The sequence below is a fragment of the Arachis ipaensis genome, chromosome B9, assembly GCF_059453495.1.
Source record: "Arachis ipaensis isolate K30076 ecotype BB chromosome B9, ASM5945349v1, whole genome shotgun sequence".
Lineage (NCBI taxonomy): Eukaryota > Viridiplantae > Streptophyta > Magnoliopsida > Fabales > Fabaceae > Arachis > Arachis ipaensis.
Window position 1 is genome coordinate 33,936,384 of NC_142444.1, and position 16,431 is coordinate 33,952,814.

Sequence of the window (16,431 nt, forward strand, 5' to 3'; positions counted from 1 at the left end):
TCAATGAAATAGCATGGTTTCATGATTGTCTCCTAATTTGTGCTTAAGTGTGAAAACATGCTTTTTGAGCCTTAATTAGCTAAATTTAATTTACCTTTGATTCCACTAGATGCCTTGATATGTTTGTTAGTGAATTCAGATTGGAAAGGCTAGGAATGGATCAAATGGATGAAGAGGAAAAGTATGCAAGTGGAGAAATCATGAGGAAACAAGGATTTGGGATGTTGAGATCGATGCGCACGCGTGGATTGTGACGTCGCATGGCGACGCGTACGCGTACATGGCACGTACGCGTCGATGCTTGCACGTGACTCCTTTAAAGGCAAAACGCTGGGGGCAAATTCTGGGCTTCCCAGGCCTAAATCCAACTCATCTCTGATGCTATTTAACCCAAGGACTGAAGGGGAATCACAACTTTTTCACCACTTAGTTTAGTTTAGTTTAGTTTTGGAGGGAAAGTTAGTTTCTAGAGAGAGAAGCTCTCCCTTCTCTCTAGAATTAGGATTAGGTTAGATCTAGATTAGAATTTCTTAGATCTAAGTTAATTTCATGCTTTGATTTACTTTTCCTTTGCAATTTCTTCTTCTTCTACCTTTCCTCTCTCTAGTTTAGCATTTAATTCTTGTAATTCTTTACTTTTATGTTGATGCACTTTTGTTCTTCTATTTCTCTTTTAATGCAATTTATGATTCCTTTATTGTTGAATTGCTTTGTTGTTGTTTAATTCCTTTTACTTTCCTTTTATTCCTTCCAAGTATTTGATGAAATGCTTGGTTGGATTTTAGTATAGATTTTTCTCCTCTTGGCTTTGGTAGAGTAATTAGTGACTCTTGAGTTATCTAATTCCTTTGTTGATTGATAATTAGAAGTTTCTAATTGATTTGAATGCCACTAAAGCTAGTCTTTCCTTTTGGAGTTGGCTAGGACTTGTGGACTCAAGTTAATCCATCCACTTGACTTTTCTCCATAGTCAGAGGTTAACTAAGTGGGAGCAATAGACAATTGTTGTCACAATTGAGGAGGATAACTAGGATAGGACTTCTAGTTCTCATACCTTGCCAACAGCTTTTCTAGTTGTTAGTTTATTTTCATTGCCATTTATATTTCTTGTCTCTTACCTCAAAAACCCCAAAACTTACTTCATAGCCAATAACATGACACTTTATTGCAATTCCTAAGGAGAACGACCCGAGGTTTGAATACTTCGGTTATTAATTTTAGGGGTTTGTTACTTGTGACAAACAAATTTTTGTATGAAAGGATTATTGTTGGTTTAGAGACTGTACTTCGACGAGATTTTATTTGTGAAATTCTATACCATCAAAATCCCGTTCATCACTTCCTATAACGACTATTATGGATGCCTGAACACTCTCCATGGGAAAATATACATAACACCTGAGAAGGTAACAACTGTGCCGGGCATAAATCACGGCGGTAATACACTTTATACCTTGTGCTTATTTCGGTTCATTGCTTGCTATATTTTCGGTTCACTTGTGTAGAGAAAATAAAACTGAGCCTATTTGACTAGTTAAAATATTGTAGGGGATCGTTTTCCTGAAAAAGTTAACTACGTCAGACTAAATGAGGCAGACAAGCAGATTACTAATGGCTTTAAATGTGTTATTGATGCCAGGGCATTATGGCTAGTTTTACTAGCCATTTTTTGTATGCTTTAGGTTGGTTTCATGCATTTTCTTAGGAAATAAGAAAGTATTTGGTTGAAAATGCATTCACACCATGATTCAAGAAAACATTGTGAATTTTGAATGATTTCATGAGAATTATGCATGAATTGAATGATAAAATGGATGATGCATGATCTCATGATTAAGAGCAAGACTTTGATGTACTTTGTTTGATTGATTTCAGGTAACAAGAAGCAGAGAAGAGCCACGTTAGTGGCTACGTTAGTGCCACTAACGTGGCCATTAAAGTAGAAGAAATGAAAGCTTGGAAAGTTAGTGAGAACGTTAACGCCACTAACGTTAGCAAAGGGCAAGAAGACCCACGTTAGCGACCCCGTTAGCTCCACTAACGTGGTCACTAACGTAGAAGAAAAGAGAAGCCCCAACGTTAGTGAGAAAGTTAATGGCATTAACTTTGAAGAAGGAGCAGCGTTATTGACAAAAGTGAGTACCAATAACGCTAGCGTAGCAAAAGAAGACCCACGTTAGCTTCCACGTTAGTTACATTAACATGGGAACTAACGTGGAAGGAAAGGGAAGCACCAACGTTAGTGGAAAAAGTGAGTGCCACTAATGTTTGCGAAGCAAAGGAAGACCCACGTTAATGGCCACGTTAGTTACACTAACGTGGATATTAACGTGGGCAAAAGTCTCACCTAGCAGCCTGACCACGCCTTCTTCAAACAAGAATAACTTGAGCCACAAAGCTCCAAATGAGGTGATTCTAATGGCATTGGAAAGTAGGATTCCAGATCTTTCCAAGCATATATGGCACTACATGGTGGACTGATGAGCGGATAATTTATACGCTTTTTGACATTGTTTTTAGTATATTTTTAGTAGGATCTAGTTACTTTTAGGGATGTTTTCATTAGTTTTTATGTTAAATTCACATTTCTGGACTTTACTATGAGTTTGTGTGTTTTTCTATGATTTTCAGGTATTTTCTGGCTGAAATTGAGGGACTTGAGCAGAAATCAGATTCAGAGGTTGAAGAAGGACTGCTGATGCTGTTGGATTCTGACCTCCATGCACTCAAAGTGGATTTTCTGGAGCTACAGAACTCAAAATGGCGCGCTTCCAATTGCGTTGGAAGGTAGACTTCCAGGGCTTTCCAGCAATATATAATAGTCTATACTTTGGCCAAGAATAGATGACGTAAACTGGCGTTCAACGCCAGCTTTCTGCCCAAATCTGGCGTCCAGCGCCAGAAAAGGAGCCAAAACCAGAGTTGAACGCCCAAACTGGCACAAAAGCTGGCGTTCAACTCCAAGAAGGACCTCTACACGTGCAACACTCAAGCTCAGCCCAAGCACACACCAAGTGGGTCCCGGAAGTGGATTTATGCATCAATTACTTACTCATGTAACGTCCAGCGCCAGAAAAGGAGCCAAAACCAGAGTTGAACGCCCAAACTGGCACAAAAGCTGGCGTTCAACTCCAAGAAGGACCTCTACACGTGCAACACTCAAGCTCAGCCCAAGCACACACCAAGTGGGCCCCGGAAGTGGATTTATGCATCAATTACTTACTCATGTAAACCCTAGTAGCTAGTTTATTATAAATAGGACCTCTTACTATTATATTAGACATTTTTGGATCTTTGGATTATCTTTTGATCTATTGATCACGTTTTAGGGGGCTGGCCATCTCGGCCATGCCTGGACCTTTCACTTATGTAATTTTAACGGTAGAGTTTCTACACTCTATAGATTAAGGTGTTGAGCTCTGCTGTTCCTCAAAGATTAATGCAAAGTACTACTGTTTTCTATTCAATTCTTCTTATTTCGCTTCTAAGATATTCATTCGCACTTCAACCTGAATGTGATGAACGTGACAATCATCATTATTCCCTATGAACGCGTGCCTGACAACCACTTCCGTTCTACCTTCGACTGAATGAGTATCTCTTAGATCTCCTAACCAGAATCTTCGTGGCGTAAGCTAGAATGATGGCGGCATTCAAGAGAATCCGGAAAGTCTAAACCTTGTCTGTGGTATTCCGAGTAGGATTCAATGATTGAATGACTGTGACGAGCTTCAAACTCGCGAGTGCTGGGCGTTAATGACAAACGCAAAAGGAGGGTGAATCCTATTCCAGCATGATCGAGAACCGACAGATGATTAGCCGTGCTGTGACAGAGCATGTGAGCATATTTTTCACTGAGAGGAGGGGATGTAGCCACTGACAACGGTGATGCCCTTGCATAAAGCCAGCCATGGAAAGGAGTAAGACTGACTGGATGAAGATAGCAGGAAAGCAGAGGTTCAGAGGAACGAAAAGCACCTCCATTCACTTATCTGAAATTCCTACCAATGATTTACATAAGTATTTCTATCCTTTATTATTTATCTTTTAATTATCTAATCCAATCACATTTAACCCTACCTGACTGAGATTTGCAAGGTGACCATAGCTTGCTTCATACCAACAATCTCCGTGGGATTCGACCCTTACTCACGTAAGGTATTACTTGGACGACCCAGTGCACTTGCTGGTCAGTTACACGGAGTTGTGAACCGTGGTCTTGGCATCACGTTTTTGGCGCCATTACCGGGGAAAGAAAGAGCGATGAATTTTACATAATTAAAGTGTAATCACGATTCCGCGTACCAAGTTTTTGGCGCCGTTGCCGGGGATTGTTCGAGTATGGACAACTGACGGTTCATCCTGTTGCTCAGATTGGGTAACTTTCTTTTCGTTTTCTTTTCAAAAAATTTTCAAAAAAATATTTCAAAAAATTTTCTCACCTGTTTTCAAAATAAATTTTAGATTCAAAATTTTTAAGAATGAATTCTAGTGTTTCATGAAGCATGTGAAGCCTGGCTGGCTGTAAAGTCATGTCTAAATTCTTTTGGACTGAGGCTTCCAACCATCAGCTGTTACACGACTGTAGGGTATGTCAGGCATGTCATGTCTGAATTACATGCTGAAGCTTGGCTGGCCATTGGCCATGTCTAGTATTTTGGACCGGAGCTTTCATTGAAAGCTTGGCTGGCTAGTGAGCCATGTCTAATTCCTGGACTGATGCTTTAGACTAAGAATGCAAGATTCCTGGAATTCATATTAAAAATTTTGGAATCCTTATTTTCCTTTTTCAATTAATTTTCGAAAAAATCCAAAAAAATGTAGAAAATCATAAAAATCAAAAACAATTTTTGTGTTTCTTGTTTGAGTCTTGAGTCATGTTATAAGTTTGGTGTCAATTGCATGTGCATCTTGCATTTTTCGAAAATATCATGCATTCATAGTGTTCTTCATGATCTTCAAGTTGTTCTTGGTAAGTCTTCTTGTTTGATCTTGATGTTTTCATGTTTTGTGTCTTTTCTTGTTTTTCATATGCATTCTTGAATTCTTAGTGTCTAAGCATTAAAGAATTCTAAGTTTGGTGTCTTGCATGTTTTCTTTGCATTAAAAAATTTTTCAAAATTGTGTCTATGATGTTCATCTTGACATTCATAGTGTTCTTGGTGTTCATCTTGACATTCATAGCATTCTTGCATGCATCACATGTTTTGATCTAAAAATTTCATGCATTGCATCATTTTAGTGTTTTTCTTAAAAAAATTCAAAAATCAAAAAAATATCTTTCCTTTTTCTCTCATCAAATTCGAAAATTTGGATTGACTTTTTCAAAAATTTTTAAAATCAAGTTGTTTCTTATGAGTCAAATCAAATTTTCAATTTGAAAATCTTATCTTTCTCAAAATCTTTTTCAAAAATCAAATCTTTTTCAAAATTCTTAGTTATTTTCGAAAATTTCAAAAATATTTTTCAAAAATATTTTCTTATTTTTATACCAAATTTTCGAAAATAACAATAACAATTAATGTTTTGATTCAAAAATTTCAAGTTTGTTACTTGCTTGTTAAGAAAGATTCAAACTTTAAGTTCTAGAATTATATCTTGTGATTTCTTATGAATCAAGTCATTAATTGAGATTTTAAAAATCAAATCTTTTTCAAAACTAATTTCTAAAATATCTTCTTATCTTACCTTTTTCAAAAAGTTGGTTTCAAAATATCTTTTCTAACCTCCTAACTTCTTATCTTTTCAAAATTTGTTTCAACTAACTAACTAACTTTTTGTTTGTTTCTTAACTTTTTTAAAACTACCTAACTAACTCTCCCTCTCTAATTTTCGAAAATATCTTCCCTCTTTTTCAAAAAATTCTTTTTTATTAACTAATTATTTTTATTTTTGATTTTAAAAATTTTTTCGAAAAAAAATACTAACCTTTTTTCAAAAACTTTTTTCAAAAATCACTAAGTCTTTTTCAAAATTTATTTTCGAAAATTCCTTCTCTCTCATCTTATTCTATTTATTTATTCATCTATTAACATCTCATCTCACATCTCAACCCTCCTCACAGTTGTGTTTCTTCCATTATATTACATTCTTTGTCTCCCCCTCTTCTTCTACTCACACAGGAATCCCTATACTGTGGCATAAAGGATCTCTATTATTATTATTATTATTTTTTCTGTGTCCTCTTCTTTGTCATATGAGCAGGAGCAAGGATAAGAACATTCTTGTTGAAGCAGATCCAGAACCTGAAAGGACTCTAAAAAGAAAACTAAGAGAAGCTAAAATACAACAATCCAGAGATAACCTTTCAGAAATTTTCGAACAAGAAGAGGAGATGGCAGCCGAAAATAATAATAATGTAAGGAAGATGCTTGGTGACTTTACTGCACCTAATTCCAATTTACATGGAAGAAGCATCTCCATTCCTGCCATTGGAGCAAACAACTTTGAGCTGAAACCTCAATTAGTTTCTCTGATGCAGCAGAACTGCAAGTTTCATGGACTTCCATCTGAAGATCCTTTTCAGTTCTTAACTGAATTCTTGCAGATATGTGATACTGTTAAGACTAATGGAGTAGATCCTGAAGTCTACAGGCTCATGCTTTTCCCTTTTGCTGTAAGAGACAAGAGCTAGATTATGGTTGGATTCTCAACCCAAAGACAGCCTGAACTCTTGGGATAAGCTGGTCACGACTTTCTTAGCCAAGTACTTTCCTCCTCAAAAGTTGAGCAAGCTTAGAGCTGATGTTCAAACCTTCAGACAGAAAGAAGGTGAATCCCTCTATGAAGCTTGGGAAAGATACAAACAGTTGACCAAAAAGTGTCCTTCTGACATGCTTTCAGAATGGACCATCCTGGATATATTCTATGATGGTTTATCTGAGCTATCAAAGATGTCACTGGACACTTCTGCAGGTGGATCCATTCACCTAAAGAAAACGCCTGCAGAAGCTCAAGAACTCATTGACATGGTTGCTAATAACCAGTTCATGTACACTTCTGAAAGGAATCCTGTGAGTAATGGGACGCCTATGAAGAAGGGAGTTCTTGAAGTTGATACTCTGAATGCCATATTGGCTCAGAATAAAATATTGACTCAGCAAGTCAATATGATCTCTCAGAGTCTGAATGGAATGCAAGCTACATCCAACAGTACTCAAGAGGCATCTTCTGAAGAAGAAGCTTATGATCCTGAAAACCCTGCAATAGCAAAGGTAAATTATTTAGGTAAACCTTATGGAAACACCTATAACTCATCATGGAGAAATCATCCAAATTTCTCATGGAAGGATCAAAAGCCTCAACAAGGCTTTAATAATGGTGGAAGAAACAGGTTTAGCAATAATAAACCTTTTCCATCATCCACTCAGCAACAGACAGAGAACTCTGAACAAAACACTTCTAATTTGGCAAACTTAGTCTCTAATCTGTCTAAGGCCACTGTAAGTTTCATGAATGAAACAAGATCTTCTATTAGAAATCTAGAAGCACAAGTGGGCCAGCTGAGTAAAAGGATCACTGAAATCCCTCCCAGTACTCTCCCAAGCAATACAAAAGAGAACCCAAAAGGAGAGTGCAAGGCCATTGACATAAGCACCATGGACGAACCTACAAGGGGAGTGGAGGACGTGAATCCCAAGGAGGAAGACCTCCTGGGACGTCCAGTGATCAATAAGGAGCTTCCCTCTGAGGAACCAAAGGACTCTGAGGCTCATCTAGAGACCATAGAGATTCCATTGAACCTCCTTATGCCCTTCATGAGCTCTGATGAGTATTCCTCTTCTGAAGAGAATGAGGATGTTACTGAAGAGCAAACTGCCAAGTTTCTTGGTGCAATCATGAAGCTGAATGCCAAACTATTTGGCATTGATACTTGGGAAGTTGAACCTCCCTTGTTCATCAATGAACTAAGTGATCTGGATCAACTGACATTGCCTCAGAAGAGACAGGATCCTGGAAAGTTCATAATACCCTGTACCATAGGCACCATGATCTTTAAGACTCTGTGTGACCTTGGTTCAGGAATAAACCTCATGCCCCTCTCTGTAATAGAGAAACTGGGAATCTATGGGGTGCAAGCTGCTAAAATCTCATTAGAGATAGCAGACAGTTCAAGAAAACAGGCTTATGGACAAGTAGAGGACGTGTTAGTAAAGGTTGAAGGCCTTTACATCCCTGCTGATTTCATAGTTCTGGATACTGGAAAGGAAGAGGATGAATCCATCATCCTAGGAAGACCTTTCCTGGCCACAGCAAGAGCTGTGATTGATGTTGACAGAGGTGAAATAGTCCTTCAATGGAATGAGAACTCCCTTGTGTTTAAAACTCAAGGATCTCCCTCTGCAACCATGGAGAGGAAGCAGAAAAAGCTTCTCTCAAAGCAAAGTCAACCAGAGCCCCCACAGTCAAACTCTAAGTTTGGTGTTGGGAGGCCACAACCAAACTCTAAGTTTGGTGTTGAACTCCCATATCCAAACTCTAAGTTTGGTGTTGGAGAGTCTCAACAAAGCTCTGCACATCTGTGAGGCTCCATGAGAGCCCACTGTCAAGCTATTGACATTAAAGAAGCGCTTGTTGGGAGGCAACCCAATTTTTATTTATCTAACTATATTTTTCTTGGTTATATGTCTTTGTAGGTTCATGATCATGTGGAGTCACAAAATAAATATAAAAATTGAAAACGGAATCAAAAACAGCAGAAGAAAAATCACACCCTGGAGGAGCATCTGTCTAGCGTTCAGCGCCAGAACAGAGCATAGTTCTGGCGCTGAACGCCCAAAATGGGCAGCTTCTGGGCGCTGAACGCCAGAACAGGCATAGTTCTGGCGTTCAACGCCAGAATTGGCACACATATGGGCGTTGAACGCCCAAAATGGCCACCAACCTGGCGCTGAACGCCCAGAGTTGTGTGCAAAGGCATTTTTACATGCCTAATGGGTGCAGGAATGTAAATCCTTGAACAACTCAGGATCTGTGGACCCCACAGGATCCCTACCTACCTCCACTCACTTCTTCTCACCACTTTCTTTCACACAACCCCATAAACACTCTTCCCCAAAAACCCTTCACCAATCACCTCAAACTCTCTTCCCCATCACCTCTTCACCACTCACATCCATCCACTCTTCCCCATAAACCTACCTCATAAACCCCACCTACCTCCAAAATTCAAAACCAATTTCCCACCCAAACCCACCCATATGGCCAAAACCTTCCCCCCTCCCTTCCCTATATAAAGCCCTCCATTCTTCATCAAATTCACACAACACACCCCTCTACACCCTTCTTGGCCGAAACACTTCCCACTCTCCCTCTCCTCCATTTCTTCTTCTTCTTCATCTATTATTTCTTTTATTGCTCGAGGGCGAGCAAAGTTCTAAGTTTGGTATGGTAAAAGCATAAGCTTTTTATTTTTCCATTACCATTGATGGCACCTAAGACCGGAGAATCCTCTAGAAAGGGGAAAGGGAAGACAAGAGCTTCCACATCCGAGTCATGGGAGATGGAAAAGTTCATCTCCAAAGCCCATCAAGACCACTTCTATGATGTTGTGGCCAAGAAGAAGGTGATCCCTGAGGTCCCTTTCAAACTCAGAAGAAATGAGTATCCGGAGATCCGACATGAAATTCAAAGAAGAGGTTGGGAAGTTCTAACAAATCCCATCCAACAAGTCGGCATCCTAATGGTTCAAGAGTTCTATGCTAATGCATGGATCACCAAGAACCATGATCAAAGTAAGAACCCGGATCCAAAGAACTATGTTACAATGGTTCGGGGGAAATACTTAGATTTTAGTCCAGAGAATGTGAGGTTGGCGTTTAACTTGCCCATGATGCAAGGAGATGAACGCCCCTACACTAGAAGGGTCAACTTTAATCAAGGGTTGGACCAAGTCCTTATGGACATATGCGTGGAAGGAGCTCAATGGAAGATTGACTCCAAAGGCAAGCCGGTTCAACTAAGAAGATTGGACCTCAAGCCTATAGCTAGAGGATGGTTGGAGTTCATTCAATGCTCAATCATTCCCACTAGCAACCGGTCTGAAGTTACTATAGACCGGGCCATCATGATTCATAGCATCATGATTGGAGAAGAGGTGGAAGTTCATGAGATTATACCTCAAGAACTCTACAAGGTGGCTGACAAGTCCTCCACCATGGCAAGGTTAGCCTTTCCTCACCTCATTTGCCACCTATGCAATTCGGCTGGGATTGACATAGAGGGAGATATCCTCATCAAAGAGGACAAGCCCATCACTAAGAAAAAGATGGAGCAAGCAAGAGAGCCCATTCATGGAGCTCAAGAGGCGCAAGAAGCTCATTACCATGAGATCCCGGAGATGCCTCAAATGCACTTTCCTCCACAAAATTATTGGGAGCAAATCAACACCTCCCTAGGAGAATTGAGTTCCAATATGGGACAACTAAGGGTGGAACATCAAGAGCACTCTATCATGCTCCATGAAATAAGAAAAGATCAAAAAGCAATGAGGGAGGAGCAACAAAGACAAGGAAGAGACATAGAAGAGCTCAAGGACATCATTGGTTCCTCAAGAAGGAAACGCCACCATCACTAAGGTGGATTCATTCCTTGTTCTTATTTCTTCTATTTTTCGTTTTCTATGTTATGTGCTTATCTATGTTTGTGTCTTCATTACATGATCATTAGTAGTTAGTAACTTTGTCTTAAAGTTATGAATGTCCTATGAATCCATCACCTCTCTTAAAGGAAAAATGTTTTAATTCAAAAGAACAAGAAGTACATGAGTTTCGAATTTATCCTTGAACTTAGCTTAATTATATTGATGTGGTGACAATGCTTCTTGTTTTCTGAATGTATGCTTGAACAGTGCATATGTCTTTTGAAGTTGTTGTTTAAGAATGTTAAATATGTTGGCTCTTGAAAGAATGATGACTAGGAGACATGTTATTTTATAATCTGAAAAATCATAAAAATGATTCTTGAAGCAAGAAAAAGCAGCAAAAAGCAAAGCTTGCAGAAAAAAAAAATATAGGCGAAAAAATTAATAGAAAGAAAAGCAAGCAGAAAAAGCCAAAAGCTCTTAAAACCAAGAGGCAAGAGCAAAAAGCCAGTAACCCTTAAAACCAAAAGGCAAGGGCAATAAAAAGGATCCCAAGGCTTTGAGCATCAGTGGATAGGAGGGCCTAAAGGAATAAAATCCTGGTCTAAGCGGCTAAACCAAGCTGTCCCTAACCATGTGCTTGTGGCGTGCAGGTGTCAAGTGAAAACTTGAGACTGAGCGGTTAAAGTCAAGGTCCAAAGCAAAAAAAAGAGTGTGTCTGAAAAGGTGAGTCACAATCTGAAAAGGTTCACCCAATTATGTGTCTGTGGCATTTATGTATCCGGTGGTAATACTGGAAAACAAAGTGCTTAGGGCCACGGCCAAGACTCATAAAGAAGCTGTGTTCAAGAATCATCATACTGAACTAGGAGAGTCAATAACACTATCTGAACTCTGAGTTCCTATAGATGCCAATCATTCTGAACCTCAATGGATAAAGTGAGATGCCAAAACTATTCAAGAGGCAAAAAGCTATAAGTCCCGCTCATATGATTGAAGCTATGTTTCATTGATAGTTTGGAATTTATAGTATATTCTCTTCTTTTTATCCTATTTGATTTTCAGTTGCTTGGGGACAAGCAACAATTTAAGTTTGGTGTTGTGATGAGCGGATAATTTATACGCTTTTTGACATTGTTTTTAGTATGTTTTTAGTAGGATCTAGTTACTTTTAGGGATGTTTTCATTAGTTTTTATGTTAAATTCATATTTCTGGACTTTACTATGAGTTTGTGTGTTTTTCTGTGATTTCAGGTATTTTCTGGCTGAAATTGAGGGACTTGAGCAGAAATCAGATTCAGAGGTTGAAGAAGGACTGCTGATGCTGTTGGATTCTGACCTCCATGCACTCAAAGTGGGTTTTCTGGAGCTACAGAACTCGAAATGGCGTGCTTTCAATTGCGTTGGAAAGTAGACTTCCAGGGCTTTCCCGAAATATATAATAGTCCATACTTTGGCCAAGAATAGATGATGTAAACTGGTGTTCAACGCCAGCTTTCTGCCCAAATCTGGCGTCCAGCGCCAGAAAAGGAGCCAAAACCAGAGTTGAACGCCCAAACTGGCACAAAAGCTGGCGTTCAACTCCAAGAAGGACCTCTACACGTGCAACACTCAAGCTCAGCCCAAGCACACACCAAGTGGGCCCCGGAAGTGGATTTATGCATCAATTACTTACTCATGTAAACCCTAGTAGCTAGTTTATTATAAATAGGACCTCTTACTATTATATTAGACATTTTTGGATCTTTGGATTATCTTTTGATCTATTGATCACGTTTTAGGGGACTGGCCATCTCGGCCATGCCTGGACCTTTCACTTATGTAATTTTAACGGTAGAGTTTCTACACTCCATAGATTAAGGTGTGGAGCTCTGCTATTCCTCAAAGATTAATGCAAAGTACTACTGTTTTCTATTCAATTCTTCTTATTTCGCTTCTAAGATATTCATTCGCACTTAAACCTGAATGTGATGAACGTGACAATCATCATTATTCCCTATGAATGCGTGCCTGACAACCACTTCCGTTCTACCTTCGACTGAATGAGTATCTCTTAGATCTCCTAACCAGAATCTTCGTGGCGTAAGCTAGAATGATGGCGGCATTCAAGAGAATCCGGAAAGTCTAAACCTTGTCTGTGGTATTCCGAGTAGGATTCAATGATTGAATGACTGTGATGAGCTTCAAACTCGCGAGTGCTGGGCGTTAGTGACAAACGCAAAAGGAGGGTGAATCCTATTCCAGCATGATCGAGAACCGACAGATGATTAGCCGTGCTGTGACAGAGCATGTGAGCATATTTTTCACTGAGAGGAGGGGATGTAGCCACTGACAACGGTGATGCCCTTGCATAAAGCCAGCCATGGAAAGGAGTAAGACTGACTGGATGAAGATAGCAGGAAAGCAGAGGTTCAGAGGAACGAAAAGCACCTCCATTCGCTTATCTGAAATTCCTACCAATGATTTACATAAGTATTTCTATCCTTTATTATTTATCTTTTAATTATCTAATCCAATCACATTTAACCCTACCTAACTGAGATTTGCAAGGTGACCATAGCTTGCTTCATACCAACAATCTCCGTGGGATTCGACCCTTACTCACGTAAGGTATTACTTGGACGACCCAGTGCACTTGCTGGTCAGTTACACGGAGTTGTGAACCGTGGTCTTGGCATCATGTTTTTTGCGCCATTACCGGGGAAAGAAAGAGCGATGAATTTTACATAATTAAAGTGTAATCACGATTCCGCGTACCAAGTTTTTCCTTCTCTTTCTTTTCTTTGGACTTTTCATTTATGAATTTTGAAGTTTCAATTTTAGCTTTAATCTTCATTTTTACTTTTCTGCACTTTCTTTCTTTTCTATTTTGGTAGAGCAATGATCAACTAACTCTTTTCATTGGGTTAGAGAGCTCTATTGTGATTCAATGGATCAATTGTAGTTTTTATTCTTCTTCTTCTTTCTTTTCTCTTAATTTTACTAGAGAGCTTTCAATCTTCATCTAATTAGGTAATTGTCTCGGAAGAGAAATTGCTCATACTTGGATTTTCTCTGAACCTTGGAAGAGGAATGAGGAAATCATGCTAGAAATGCTCTCTCACATTGGATTAGGTTGGGGGTTGGATGGATATTGTGACATTTAATCCTACCAATACTTTGATCTATGAATGTGTGTGGTATAATCAGTGACCAAACTTCATCTCTTCTCATGAGTAATTAAATCAAGGAATTGGGAAATTGTTCAAGCTTAGAGAGATTGGGTTGCCAAGGAATTGGGACCCAATCACTTAAGATTGCCAAGGAGATCAATAAATGCATTGATTGAGGAAGAGATGAGAATGAACTTGATCCAGAGGATTGCAATATCTCTTGATCCCAATGTTCATTTTATTTTTAGTTCTTACATTTACTTTTCTTGCCATTTTACTTTTCTGCACTTTATCTCTTTCTTTACTTTTGTGCTATTTACTTTTCCCGTTGCTCATCATCCAAATCTGAACCATCTAACTAGGATAATCAATTAACCATTGATTACTTAATTCATTAATCTCTGTGGGATTCGACCTCACTCTTTTGTGAGTTATTACTTGACGACAATTCGGTATACTTGCCAAGGGAAATTTGTTAAGAGACAAGTTTCCGTGCATCAAGTTTATGGCACCGTTGCCGGGGATTAATTGTGATTAACAAATTACCAGTTGATTGATTTACTAGATTAGACACTTTTCTTTTGTCATGGTTTTCTTTTGTTTCTTTATTTTCTTTTGCTAACTAACTGGATGTGATATTGCCTCACTGGGAATTTCCTCATCTGTGACAAGGGGAATTCTAAATCTCTTTTATCTTGGTGATTGTTGTTTGGTACAGAGTATTTTGAAGAAAAATGGAGTATAGATCATCTTTTGGTTAATCAAGTTACATAGGATACTTCTCACCACCACAAAATAATTCAGGTTATTATGATAATGGTGGTTGGGAATATCAAGAAGATGAAATGGGGTACTTTCCAGAGCCACAAAATGGTCCATATTTTGACGAATTTGATCACTACTCAAATTGTGGCTGGGAAGATCAAAATCAAAGAGATTTCACTCATTCATACCCTATTCATCAAGAACCATCACCTCTCAATTATCCAACCTCACCTCTAAGTTTTACATGCCTAAATTCTTCATCACTTGAGTATACCTCAGCACAAAATTCTGTCCCAAATCCATACAATTCATTTCACCATCCACAAAACTCAATCCACTACCCACAAGAGTCATACCACTTTCAGAACACACAACCACAAAACAACCAATTCCATTCACAAGCCAACCCCGACCAACCATTACAACCTATCCAACATCCTTTAGATAGACTTGCTAGGATGGAACTCATCATTGAAGAACTCAAAAAAAGTAGAGAAGAAGAGAGACTCGCTAGGATAGAACTCCTCCTTGAAGAAATGATAAAGACAAACAAAGAGGAGGAAATAGTAAAAAGAGACCATGAAGAAAAATTGAGACAGAATGCACAACTCTATTCTAAAGAATAATTTATTGAAGAGCTGAGATCACAAAGAGAGACCACTTCACTCTCTCCAGAAATAGAGGAGTTCATTCAAAAGTCAAGAACAATGGAGGAATCAGAAGAATAAGAAAAGGAGGCACCAATACCAAGTGAGATTTCTATCAAGAAAGAGAAGGTGATAGACCAAATTTCTTGTTGATATAGAATTTCCTCAATTGAATGATTTCTCGTTGTAAAGTATAGTTCTACACCAATAAATAATCCTTCCAATAAAAAATATTGAGTTGTCACGAAGAATAAACCCCAAATAAGAATTAACCGGAGCATTTGGACTCCGGGTCGTCTCCCTAGGAATCAATGGAGTGCATGTGTATTGGCTATGATGGGGTAAAAAAAAAGGGTTTTTATTTATAAGATAGCAAGAGAGTAAATTAAGCGAGCAAGTAAAGAAAACAAAATAAAGAACTCTTGGCTAAGACTTGGGTACTCGAGATCACCATCTCGGTTAACAAACCTATTATTGACAATTATGAGAGGCCAACCCATTAAGTCTACTTCTCGAAGCCTTAAGTACGTAATATTTACTCCTAGACTAGAAGTATGTCAAATAGGCCTAATCACATCCACCCATAAGTCCTAACCTACCTACTAATTAGCTTAGTAGTGGGTTAGCGTCAATGAGCTTCAAATTGATCACACAGGGTTCTCAAATTACCAAATTCATTATGTCCAAAAACTCAAGACCACTCAAGTCCCTTGACCTAGGCCAAGAGTTGATAAAACTACTCAAGAACTAAAGAGAACATTTCATCGAACACTTGGAGTGCAATAAAAATTAACACCATAAAATGCAAGGATATCAAAATCTATCACTATTAATTGCAAGAAAAGTGAGGTCACAATTCAAATTCATCAATCAAAGAAACATCAACATCAAATTGCACTAAATGTAAACAAATCCAACATGAGTCATCATCACAAAAGAGAGCAAATTGAGAAATTGACATAAAAACTAAGAGGGTTAAGATGTAGAAATGAGAAATTATCAAAGAAACAAGATGAGATCTAATATTCAAACATGAAATTGAGATAATCTAACCTAATCCTAACCTAATTCTAGAGAGAAGAGGGAGCCTCTCTCTCTAGAAAACTAACTAAAGGCTCATGTTGGCTAAACTAATTGCTCCCCCTTACTTGGACTTCAATTCTGCATGAAATACACTCAGAAAGAAGTTGGATTTGGGCCTGGGCAGCTCAGAAATCGCCCCCAGCGATTTGCCTTCAAGTGGGCCACGTGAAGGTATCGGCGCGTGCGCGCCATGTGCGCGCGC

At 38.7% G+C, this 16,431-nt stretch overlaps 1 non-coding gene across 1 annotated transcript; it reads right to left on the bottom strand.

The window, feature by feature from the left end:
• Window positions 1-6,731: 6,731 nt before the first annotated feature.
• Window positions 6,732-6,839, bottom strand: LOC148544245 (small nucleolar RNA R71). The gene has a single exon (XR_015900680.1). It is a non-coding gene; the product is annotated as a small nucleolar RNA R71 (small nucleolar RNA).
• Between the last annotated feature and the right edge of the window lie 9,592 nt (window positions 6,840-16,431).